The sequence below is a fragment of the Oryzias latipes genome, chromosome 22 (genome assembly GCF_053564925.1).
Source record: "Oryzias latipes strain Hd-rR chromosome 22, Olatipes_Hd-rR_3.1".
In the NCBI taxonomy this organism is placed as follows: Eukaryota; Metazoa; Chordata; class Actinopteri; order Beloniformes; family Adrianichthyidae; genus Oryzias; species Oryzias latipes.
The window spans coordinates 9912800-9926227 of NC_136258.1; positions in this window are offsets into that span (position 1 = coordinate 9912800).

The window sequence follows — 13428 nt, forward strand, 5'->3', positions numbered from 1 at the left end:
GAAAGGGAATACAAACTCAAAATATGAATCTGTCCAGTCTAGATTCAAAACCCTGGATGCCTGCGTGTAAACTAGCTACCATTACCATTTGACCACCAAACTTAATAGTGATTCTGGGACGCTGAGGGGGATAAGAAAGGGAAGGGAGAAAAAAAGGGAACAAATAAATATAGTTAAAAAAATTAAAATCAAAATAAATCTAAGTGGTTAAAGATCTAGTATGACTTAAATATTATGGGCTAATCTAGCAAATCTGGAACAGTGCTAAAAGCATAGTAAAAACCATGCAAAGTTGTTAGTATGTTAAAATAAGTGCTAAAATTAAGTGCTATACCTTATTAAATCATATAAAAAACATGCAGATTAAAAGACAAAAGTAAAAAGGATTGAAATAGGTTAGTAAAATGTTTTGCTGTCCCTAAAAAAAAAACCCTACAGATCCTAATATTTAATTCTGAAAAATCTAAAAAAGAAAAAGTTTGAGGTTTAAAAAAACAAAAAAACAGGGTAGGATAGGGTTAGACAATAGTTCCTGGGCTAGATATGCTAAGGGGGAGGATCAGGAAAAGGAAGGGCAGAGCTAGCTCCCGTTTTAGAGATGCGTAAGGAGGGGGAAGGGAAAAGGGAGGGAAGGAGGGGAGGGCTAGCTCCCTGGTTGGGGATGCTACCTATTCGGTTTAGGGAGGCGCGGGTAAGGCTAGCTCCCTGTTTGGGGATCCTGGAGGGGTGAAGGAGGAGAGTATGTAGGATTGGGGTTAGGGTAGGGTTATGAAGGGGAGGTACTTAGCTCCCTGATTAGGGATGCTAAGGCGGAGGATAAGGGAAAGGGAGGGGAGGGCTAGCTCCCGATTTAGGGATGCTAAAGGAGGGGGGAGGGGAAATGGGAGGGCTAGCTCCCTGGTTGGGGATGTAACCCGGTCAGTTTAGGGAGGGGGCGGGTAAGGCTAGCTCCCTGTTTGGGGATACTGGAGGGGTGAAGGAGGAGAGAAGGTGAAGGAGGTCTCCAGGGGCTGCGGAGACGAACCCCTAATGGAAGAGGAGGACTAAGAAAGGGTGTTTTGCAAGTCATGTTTGACCTTTGCATGCCCGTTCATCATGCTTATGTCCTCCACTAGCATGGTTATGCTTTGAGGGGGGTTGCACCGCACATCCGGAGACCCCGGGGCATCCGACTGGGAAAATAAAAAACTGGGATGAGATATATGGGCAACCAGGGTTAAATAAACTTTAGGGGCTTGTGTGGAGTGTGCAGGATTAACCCTTATGCTATCCTAGGCACTTTGACATTGGGAGTGAGGTCATCTAAACTCCACAAGACAGTACACTGAACTATTTTCTTCAAATATTTGTGATCTTCACTGGTGTCCATGGACAACATGAAATCCTTTATCCACCTTTGTCATGGTTGGGATAATATGTCAATGTAAGGGTGGGGTCATAGGATAGAAAAAGGGTTAAAAGCTATTTCAGAGTCAGCTCTGCTCTGAGATATAAATCCATAGGGGTGGGCCATGGTAAAGAAGCTCTTACCTTGTTGCGGCTGTTGGTTGTCTTCAAGGTGCCAAGCGGGAGTTGGTTTAAGTTCCATTGGGCATTGCCCTGAGATGCAAGTATGGTCAACTACCCCTGGCTGTAGCCTGCAGAACGCTAAACGTTGCGGAAACTGCACTAGTTAAGAGTCTCTAATGACTTGTTATTGGCCTCAGATAAGGGACTACTTTCTATTCTGGTCCTGTTAGACCTCAGTGCAGCCTTTGACACTATCGACCACAATATTTTACTCCATAGATTAGAGCAGGACATAGGGATCAGAGGATCTGCTCTCCAGTGGTTTAAATCCTATCTGTCTGATAGATATCAGTTTGTTAATGTAAATGGACATTCCTCTCAGTGCACTCGAGTTAACTATGGAGTCCCACAGGGCTCAGTTTTAGGACCCATCCTGTTCACGCTTTATATGCTACCCCTAGGAAACATAATCAGGAAACACAGCATTAATTTTCATTGTTATGTCGACGATACGCAGTTGTATTTATCCATGAAACCTGACCAGTATGATGATATAGAGAAACTGAACGCCTGCATCAGAGACATCAAGACCTGGATGACAATTAATTACCTCCTCTTGAACCCAGAAAAAACTGAGGTCATTATACTAGGTCCTAAAAACCTCAGAGATACTCTGTCTGCTCAGATAGTCTCCCTGGATGGTATAAGTATAGCCCCCAATTCCACAGTTGGAAACCTTGGGGTTTTATTTGACCAGGACTTATCATTTAAGGCTCACATATCTCAGGCGTGTAGAACTGACTTTTTTCACCTGCGGAATATTGCTAAGATCAGAAATATGCTTTCTAGGAGTGATGCTGAAAAACTCATTCATGTATTTGTTACGTCGAGGCTGGATTACTGTAACTCCTTGTTAGCAGCGTGTCCTAAGAGTTCCTTAAGAAGTCTCCAGCTTGTTAAGAACGCAGCAGCTAGATTGTTAGCAGGAACTAGCAGAAGAGATCACATCACTCCTTTGTTAGTTTCACTCCATTGGCTCCCAGTTGATTCTAGAATCAAGTTCAAGATCCTTCTGTTAATCTATAAGGCCTTACATGGACTGGCCCCGTCCTACATTAAGGACCTCATAGTCTCTTACCATCCAATAAGAACACTTCGCTCACAAAATGCAGGACTGCTTGTGGTTCCTAGAATTGGTAAAAGTACGGTCGTGGGGGCGGCCGTGGTGCAGCGGTAGGGCAGTCGTCCCATGATCGTAAGGTTGCAGGTTCGATTCTCGCCTTGCATGCCCATGAGTCGAAGTGTCCTTGGGCAAGACACTGAACCCCACCTTGCCTCTGGTGGTAGGCGGGCGCCTGTGTTTGGCAGCGGAGCGACCACCAGTGTGTGACTGTGTGTGTGAATGTGTGTGTGACTGGGTGAATGGGTCTGTGACTGTGTTGACAAATGGTATGACTCAGGAGATACCACTTGGACAGGTATGACTGTTTTGTAACTGTATCTGTTATTAGTGACCTGAAGGAGGCGCTGTTTTACTCTGGATGTTGGAGCAAGCTTTCTGTTCGGTCCTGTTAATAAAGTCAAGCCGGTGAATGGCTAAAGAGAGACGTGGCTGCCCGTCGTAATTTCTTCATAATTATTCCGCTGCAGGTAGGCAAAAGGTGTAAGCCTACACTGAGGAACTAAACCTGCTAACAGGTTATGGGCCCAGAGACCGCAAGGAGCATTCTGAGAGTCTGACGACGGACACGTGCTATCGCAAGACGTCTGTTTGCCAACGTAAAGCAGGAATTAGCTGGAAGCTATCGCTACCTTAGCTACGGACATAAAATGACGAACAGAACCAAGATTAAGTGGCCCACATTCGACGGGAGAGCAGAGGAGTATGAGCTCTGGGAAGAAAGGATGTTATGCTGCATGCACAGTGCAGGACTGAAGCAGACAATCCTGAATGAGCCTGCCGGTCCTCTGTCAGTGGAAGAACAAGCACGTGACAACAAGCTGAACGCTGATGCATATTGCGCGCTGGCGCCATTACTGGATAACACCAGCTTGGGACTGATATTCAGAGACACTAAAGACAAAGGCAGAGAGAGTCTCAAAGTGTTAAGAGAACACTACATCGGCAAAGGTAGGCCCCGGATTGTCTCCCTGTACATAACATTGACCTCACTGAAGAAAGCAGACACAGAGACTGTTACAGAGTATGTCATCAGAGCAGAGCAAATCATTACAGCGCTCAAGAGTGCAGGTGAAGCACCGAGTGAGGGACTGATGATGGCAATGATTATGAGGGGACTTCCAGAAAAATACAAGCCATTCACGCTGATGGTTACACATAGCTCTGCAGACATGAAGCTGGGAGAGTTCAAAGCCAAATTAAGGAACTTTGAGGCCTCTGAAGACATAGACCCCGTAGCAGATGAGACGGGAGAGAGAGTGCTGAAAGCCCGAGCGGCTCCAAAGAAAAAGAGCGGACCTTCAACGGACCTGGTTTGCTGGAGATGTGGAGAAAAGGGGCACAGAAAAGATGATTGCTCAAAGAAAGCTTGGTGTAGTTCATGCAAGAGCACAAGTCACACAGATAAAGCGTGCAGAAAGAAAGAACGTGGACGTGGCTCTCGGTGCGCTCGTGCTCAAGATGACTGCTGCGACAGCAGAAGCCATAAAGTGGATTGCAGGCGGGACGACACCAGGGGAGCTGCAGAAAAGGAAGACTTCACGTTTAAGACGGAGACGAAAGATGCCAGCAGAGCTGCACAGCAGATCCAGATAAAAGGCCTGGTCGTGGACACAGGTGCATCGTCCCACATTATTAACGACAGGAGCCGGTTCAAGAGTTTCGACAGCACCTTCAAGCCAGAGAGACACAGCATGGAGCTTGCAGACGGAAAGCGTACTTTTGGGTTGGCACAAGGCAGAGGGGATGCACAGGTATGTCTCCTGGACAGTAAAGGGCGCCGCTGTACAGTGACGTTGAAGAACGCCCTCTACATCCCCTCATTCCCACAAGAACTCTTCTCGGTGAAGTGTGCAACTGCTAATGGTGCCAAGGTACACTTTGATGAAGGTAAAGATGTTCTTGAGGTGCCTGATGGCACCAAATTTACCATTCATGTGTTTAAAAGGATGTACTACTTACAGACAGATTTTGGTGAAAATGATGTTTGTAATGTCAGTTATGATATCCAAACCTGGCACGAGATCATGGGTCACTGCAACTACGAAGACATACTGCGATTGCAGGATGTAACAGTCGGCATGCACATTAAAGGTGCAAAACGTAAGCCTGATAAAGAATGTGATGTATGCATAAAAGGAAAGTTCACCCGAACGAGAAACAGAAATCCAACTGACAAAGTTAAGACACAACTTGAACTTGTGAACACAGATCTAGCTGGTCCAGTAAACAATGAATCAATAGATGGTTTCAAGTATATGCAGTCTTTTACAGATGTGTATACAGGGGCTGTTTTTGTTTACTTCCTGAAAGCAAAAAGTGATGCAACTCAAGCCACTGAGAAGTTTCTGGCTGATGTAGCACCTTATGGTACTGTGAAATGCATTCGGTCAGACAATGGGACTGAGTTCACCAGTAAAGAGTTCCAGACGCTACTGAGGAAGAACAAAATCAGACATGAGATGTCCTGCCCATATTCCCCACACCAGAATGGGGTAGCAGAGAGGGAAGGGCGCACCCTTTTTGAGATGGCTCGGTGTAAGCTTATTGACAGTAATCTGCCTAAGAGCCTTTGGCATTATGCCATTCAGGAGGCAGCTTACACCAGGAATCGATGCTTTAATAAGCACACGGGTACTACCCCCTATACAGCTCTGACAGGTAAAAGGTGTGATCTGGCAAAGATGCATAAGTTTGGATCAGTGTGTTATGCCTACCAACAAGATAGGGGTAAACTAGACTCCAAGTGTGAAAAAGGGCTCTTCGTAGGACATGATAAAGGCAGTCCAGCTTTTCTGGTCTATTATCCCAGTACAGGGAAAGTACAAAAGCACAGACTGGTGAAATTCATCACAAAGACAACCTGTGAGAACGAGACCCAGACTCAGGAGCTAGATGTTGACTCCTTAGGAGACTGTGAGGAGAGAGAGGCACTGCAGCCCAGTTGCCCCATCACAGATGAACAGACAGATGATCTACAGTCACCAGAAAATGACGCAGAAGAACACCCTAGAGTGATGACACAGGTTTCGAGCAGTAGGAAATACCCCACCAGAGAACGTAAACCCCCGGGGTATCTGAAAGATTATATTCAGGGAGATGCCAAGGAGGAAGACAGTATGCTCACTAGCATAGACTACTGCTACCGAACAGTTTGTGGTGTGCCACTAACCTTTAAAGAAGCTATGTCATCGACAGAATCAGGAAAGTGGAAGAGAGCTATGGATGAAGAGATCAAATCCTTAGAGGATAATCAGACTTTTACCCTGACTACATTGCCAGAAGGCAGAAAGACAGTGGGAGGTAGGTGGGTGTACTCCATTAAGGAGAACAATGATGAACATGAACAATACAAGGCCAGATTTGTGGCTAAAGGATATAGTCAGAGGGCCGGGATTGATTTTGGCGAGACATTCTCACCTACAGCTAATCTGACCAGTGTACGTGTTGTGATGCAGAAGGCAGCCCAAGACAACCTAACATTACACCAGATGGATGTCAAAACAGCTTATCTGCATGCACCCATCGATCGAGACATTTACATGGAGCAACCTGAAGGTTACAAAAAAGGGGAAGGAAACCTGGTGTGTAAGCTAAAAAAATCCATCTATGGTCTGAAACAGTCGGGGCGCAATTGGAATGAGATGCTTCACACATGTCTGACAGATAACAATTTTACTCAGAACCCAGCAGACCACTGTGTCTATACAAAAGAGTCGAAACAGGGAGAAAAGGTAATAATCGTCATCTGGGTGGATGATCTTATCCTTGCAGCCAGTAACATCAAAAGTCTAAACCAGGTGAAGGCGTTACTTTCCACCAGGTTTAAGATGAAGGATCTTGGTCAATTAAAACACTTTCTAGGCATAGACTTCAGCCAATCTGATGGCTGTGTAAAAATGTCTCAAGAGAGGTATGTTGAAAGGATCCTGAAGCGCTTTGACATGCAGGAGTGTAGAACAAGGGAGACTCCATGTGACCAAAAGCTAAATTATTCGGAGGACGCACCTAAAATGGCAGATGTTAAAACATACAGAGAGGCTGTTGGCAGCCTTATCTATCTGGCCACCTCCACAAGACCTGATTTATGTTTTGTGGTAAGCAAACTCTCACAACATTTTGCTGATCCCACAGATGAGCATTGGGTTACAGTCAAACACGTTTTGCGTTACCTCAGAGGGACTGCTAACAAACAACTTTGTTTCCGAAAAAGCAGTGAGGGCCTGGGTCTTCAGGCATATAGCGACGCAGACTGGGGGGCAGACACCAGTGATAGGCGGAGTACGACCGGTTACTGCGTAACTATGAGCAAAGACAGCTCATTGATCTCGTGGAAGACCAAAAAGCAACCAACAGTAGCCCTATCTACTTGTGAAGCCGAGTACATGGCTCTCGCCCTAACAATTCAGGAGTGTATCTATTTGGAACAGCTGCTGAAAGGCATGGATACACATGAGTATTTGAAATCTGTGGTTTATGAAGACAACCAGGGGACCATTGCACTTGTCAGAAACCCAGTGAACAGACAAAGATGCAAACACGTGGACATAAAATATCACTTTATCAGGTCCACCATAAGAGATGGGAAGATATCACTTGTCTACTGCCCCACAGAAGACATGGTCGCAGATGTTATGACTAAACCTGTCACTAAACTGAAGTTGATGAGGTTTTCACAGATCATGTTTGGTGAATAAGTGTTTTGACATTTAAGTGATTTGATTTGTTTATTTTTGTTTTATTTGACAATGTTAATGTACAGTCTACAAGTCATTCATAAGTGGGAGTGTTGACAAATGGTATGACTCAGGAGATACCACTTGGACAGGTATGACTGTTTTGTAACTATCTGTTATTAGTGACCTGAAGGAGGCGCTGTTTTACTCTGGATGTTGGAGCAAGCTTTCTGTTCGGTCCTGTTAATAAAGTCAAGCCGGTGAATGGCTAAAGAGAGACGTGGCTGCCCGTCGTAATTTCTTCATAATTATTCCGCTGCAGGTAGGCAAAAGGTGTAAGCCTACACTGAGGAACTAAACCTGCTAACAGACTGTAAAGCGCTTTGTCCTTGTAGGAAGAAAGGCGCTATATAAGTATACGCCATTTACCATTTAGGGTTGGAGGTAGAGCGTTTAGCCACCAAGCCCCTGTTTTCTGGAATAAGCTCCCAGCTCATGTAAGAGAGGCCGACTCAGTTTCTACATTCAAAGTTAGACTGAAAACATTCCTCTTTGGACAGGCTTATTGTCAGACTAGTTAGTATTCAGAGATTATTTAACTTAATGTTAATGTGTTTAAACTAACTAACTATTTGTTTTGAAAGGCTGCTAGAAGTTGAAGCTGGGGTAACTATGGTGCTCTGGGGCTCTGTCCTCTTTTCTCATCTACTTCTACCCTTCCTCTCTTCTCTATGTTTGATCATGATTTATCATTTAGTTCTCCATGCTTCTGTTTGGTACAGTGCGATTCATGTATTGTCACTCTTTCCCTCTCCCCTCCTGGGGAGTGGGAGTGCTTCCAGACTCCAGTTGGCTCATCCGTGCTCCTGTTCCTGACCGTGTACCTCGCCTTTGCTCTCGCTCCTACACCTGGCTGTGGATCCTGCCTCTGGTTCGTTTTTGGCTCGTCTCTGCTCTGTACCTGGCCGTGTACCTCGTCTCTGTTCCTGCTCCTACACCTACCTGGCTGTGGTTCCTGTCTCCGGCTCGACACGGGCCCTTGACTGTCCCCCCCAACCACGGCTAGATGAAGCTCGTCTGCTGGACTTTATATATGTAGTTGTAGGGTTAGATAAGTTAATTCTTCCCTAAGAGTTCTGGTTAATCGCCTGTCCGTCCTGGGGGAGGATCCGTCCTTCATGTGGGCACCCCTGAGGTTTCCTCGTTTTTTCCGGAATCCGTTTTTTTAGGAGGAGGAAGCCCATCGAGACGACTGTTGTTGTGATTTTGGGCTATACAAATAAAATTGAATTGAATTGAATGCTGAAACGCTGTGGAATGTTAACCCCGCCCACACACGCTGTGGAATGTTAACCCCGTCCACGTTGGGCCTGTCTTCTTTGCATTTTACAAGTTTCCATGTGCAATACTGTCACCTACCTTTTTTTTTTTTTTTAGAAGTTTTTCCTTACAGTGAAGGGGGGATCTAAGGGCAGGAATGCCAGTTTAGTCTGTTTAATTAAAGTTTAGTATTATCCTATTGAATTCTATGCCTTTATGATCCTTTTTGATTGTATGTTTACTTTACAATTAGTGGTGAGAAGCCCATTGAGATGACTGTTGTGAATTTGGGGTATAAAAAATAAAAAATTGAATTAGGGAATTTATACTGCGGTTGCTGTCTTCTTCTATGCCTTTTACAAGTTTCCATGTGCATGTATTGGGGAATTAATAAAATTTGTCTGGCCTCACGGACCCGGACGAACTATGTGTGGCCGACTTTTATCCCTGGACGCACTTAAAATACGTGCAGACAATGGAGCAATGTGCATGGTAGCTGCATGCATTATGAGCGGCTAACGCGAATTCCGGTTTTTGTGTTTGAGGGCACGTAAATAAATGCAATTAACCACCTTTAGGATATGTGCAATCGTGCTTTAAGATTTTGTTTAGAAAAATGCTCCCTTTTATATATGGCTACAGGAGAAAAAAGGTTAGACTGAATAAAGCTGCTGAATGGGGGTCTAAGGGCAGGGATGCCAGTATAGCTTAGTCAGTTTTAGTTCATTTTAGTATTTTCCTATTGAACTCTTTGTATTCATGATCCTTTTGAGTTCATGTTTCACTTCGAAGCCCATCGAGACGACTGTTGTGATTTTGGGCTATACAAATCAAATTGAATAGAATGTAACATTAGTTGTCTCTTGGAAATAAAGTTTAACTGTACCTGTCGTTTATTGATCAAAGGTTTATTGTTGTATGTAAAATTATATCACAATAAAAAATATATAATTTATCACACCCAGGTTCCACTAAGATATAGTGTAATAACTTGTGTATTTCAGCTCAGTCTCACACAACTCAAGGAGTGCATGGTGTCCGGTGGGTTAAATGGGAAAAGTAAAACCGCTGACCCATGTTGGGCATGCGTGGGTTTTCTCCGGGCCTTCCTCCTTCCGTCCAAAACACGCTTAATAGGTAAATTGGTCACTCTAAAGTGTCAAAAGGTCTGCGATTGTGGTCCTGCGACAGACTGAAAAGCTGTCCAGGATGTTCCCTGCCTTCACCAGCAAGTGGCAGGGATAGACTCCAGCAGGCCAGTGACTCCCAAAGGGATAAAACGGAATAGAAGATGAATGAATGTAATGCTACAGTCGTCATAGCATTATACATATACAAATTTAGACAAAAAACATTTTAAAATAACCGCAGACACTGCGATTTACTGTTCCTCAAAACATACATACACCTTTAATTTGTGATTATCCATAATTTCTGTGCAAAATGCTTCACAGTCACTAAAAAACTGAAATGAAAAAACGAAAAGCTCCCTCAGTTCCTTCAATCTCTCGTCATCTTCACTCATGAGGGAGCAGTTTTAGAGCTCTTCAGAATCTCCGTCTCTTCTCCTTCATCCACCTTCAGAACCTCCGGCAGGGAACATCTTCCTTTAAAGGACTGCAATTTGCACCATGTGGCTGCCTCAATGGTGCCGTGTAGTAAAGTATCTTCTTCATGTCACCTTCCCCTACAAAGAGAATAGAATGAAAATGAAAAGATCCTGGACATCCCATCTCCTAAACTTTTATAATGAATACAATATTCTATTGTATTTGAAGGGGCATCTCAGGTCACCCAAATAATCTAAAGGAATGAAAGCATGCAGGGAAAAACTATGTATCTATGTGTACAACAGCTCTACCTTCAATAGGACCTGATGAGATTTTGATTTGATTTTTGATTTGAAATGGTTTATTTCAAGCAATCAAATAGAAATAATACACATAAACAATACAATTCATGGATTCAGAAGGCATGTTTTTCAGTGACGCATCTTCATCCTGAAAGTGGCAGAGGGATTAACAATAGCCTCAAAGAAGACCTTTAATATGTGTCCCATGAATTCAATGACCTCCTCTCACCTGGAGTTTCTGTTCCTCCTTTTTCTGGCCTGCATTCTTCTTCAGACCTTGGTGAATCAATGACAATGAATGTTCACTATCAAAATTTTAATAAAAGCTCAACCCATAGGCTGCTATGATTCAGCCACCATCGAAAAAACCCTCTCTGGACCCAAGTTGCTTTGAGTATTACAGACCAATTTCAAAACTACCTTTTTTGGCTAAGATCCTGGAAAAGCTAGTAGCTGAGCAGGTAATTTCCTTTTTAAATAAAAATAAATTATTTGAGACCCTTCAATCTGGGTTTAAGGCCAACCACAGCACAGAGACTGCCTTGCTGAGAGTAATGAATGACCTTTTAATGGCTGCAGACTCAGGAAAAATATCGATTTTAGTTCTTTTAGATCTCAGTGCAGCATTTGATACAGTGGACCACTCCATTTTATTACAACGTTTAAAATCTTGGGTTGGGTTTTCTGGCACAGTTTTTAACTGGTTTTATTCTTATTTATCGGACAGGTTTTTTAATGTTTTCATCGGCAATTCTTGCTCATCCAAGGTGAAAATGACATGTGGCGTTACCCAGGGTTCGGTACTGGGACCTCTGCTATTTTCAATTTACATGTTACCACTGGGGGAGATAATACGCCAACATAACCTTAATTTTCATTTTTATGCCGATGATACGCAACTGTACTTATCTTTTAAACCTGGTGACCTTGGTCTTTTAAATAATCTCAATAGCTGCATTGCTGATATTAAAACCTGGATGGCCCAAAATTTTCTGCAGTTGAACATGGACAAAACTGATGTGATTATTTTTGGTTCAGTTGAGGTCCGACATGGTGTGGCTTCGAAATTGGAGTCTCTATCGAACAATGTTTCTTCAAGCTGCAGAAATCTGGGGGTGATTTTTGATACTGATCTTAATCTGGAGACACATGTTAAATCAGTGGTCAAATCTTGTTTCTGGCAACTACATAGGTTATACAGGATAACCCCCCTCCTATCAAAAAAATGTCTTGAGATGGTGATTCATGCTTTCATTTTTTCCCGTTTGGACTATTGTAACGCACTCTACACATGCCTTTCACAGCAGAGTGTGTATCAACTCCAGTTAGTCCAAAATGCTGCCGCCAGACTCATAACTGGAACCAGAATGAGAGACCACATCACTCCAGTTTTAGCGTCTTTGCACTGGCTCCCAGTCCGTTTTAGAATAGATTTTAAGATTTTATTGATTGCTTTTAAAGCACTCTGTGGTCTGGCCCCTAAATATATAGCCGATCTCCTCACTCCTTACGTACCTGGTCGCAATCTTAGATCTTTGGCAAAAGGCCTTTTAACAATCCCACAATCTAGATTGAAGACCAGGGGAGATGGGGCCTTTGCTGTAAGAGCCCCAACACTCTGGAACAGTCTCCCTGAAGAGATCAGGCTCGCTGGGTCCCTACCAGTATTTAAATCTCTTTTAAAAACTTACCTCTTCAGGTGTGCTTTTAATGATTTTATTGGTTCTTAAATCTAAACATTGTATTTTATTGATTTTATTGATTTCATTGTTTTCTTGATTTTATTGATTTTACTGATTTATCTATTTTATTGATTCTAACCACTATCACCATCTCATATGTGTGCTGGTTTTATTTCTCCATACTGGAAACTGTTTTTAACACTGATTTTGTCTCATATTAACTGTACAGCACTTTGTAATCTGGATTTCGAAAAGTGCTATATAAATAAAGTTTATTATTATTATATTATTATAGTTTTCAGTAAAATATGTACTAAAAAATAAGGATTTTAAAAGTGGGATCATATAAAGAGCACTTACAGCATTGGAAAGTTTGTTATTATATGAAGACACCACCATCTCCTAATTTGCTGCATGTTTTCCTTTCAAAGAAATAAATACAGAGTAGGTTAGTTTGTGCCACAACCCAAAAGGGTCTTGAATTCACTCGACACAACTGACCAGAATTTACACACACCTCACTGAAATCCCACTTAGTCCCAGTGAAAATGTGAAAGTCAAAGACTACATGTTAATATATAGAATCAATGAGACATTTCTGAATGTGTATATCTTTATATACCATGGTCACTTACAAAAGAAATAAATATTAACCAGTTTTTAGCCCTTAATTCTTGTTTTCACTTTTGAATGCACTCACAGCAGCCAATCAGAATCGAGTTTTCACCCATTGTATAATTCATGTTAAAACCCTTCAGTTCAAAAAGCAAAAGGGGAAATTTTTTATCAAAAACTATTTGTGACTTTAAAACTGTAGGAAAAAAGCACAATACATTTGAAAACACGAAATAACAGCCTCATCTGCAGCGTAACGGAATAATTGTCGTGGAAAAGCGAGCAATAATCACAACAAGAGTTTTCTTTTCATAAACTTACCGTTTTTTCGTTGATGCGTTTCTCCATTTTGAAAAACAAAGAAGAGCTGCACTGACTTCTTCTTGTAGTTTAACCCTTGTCCCATCCTATGACCCCACCCTCACATTGAAGTGTTCTCCCAACCATGACAAAGGTGGATAAAGGTGGAAAGATTTCATGTAATCCATAGACACCAGTGAAGATCACAAATCATTGAAGAAAAAAGGTTCAGAGCACTGTCTAATGGGTCTAGATGACCCAACTCCCAACATTAAAGTGCCTAGGATAGCACAA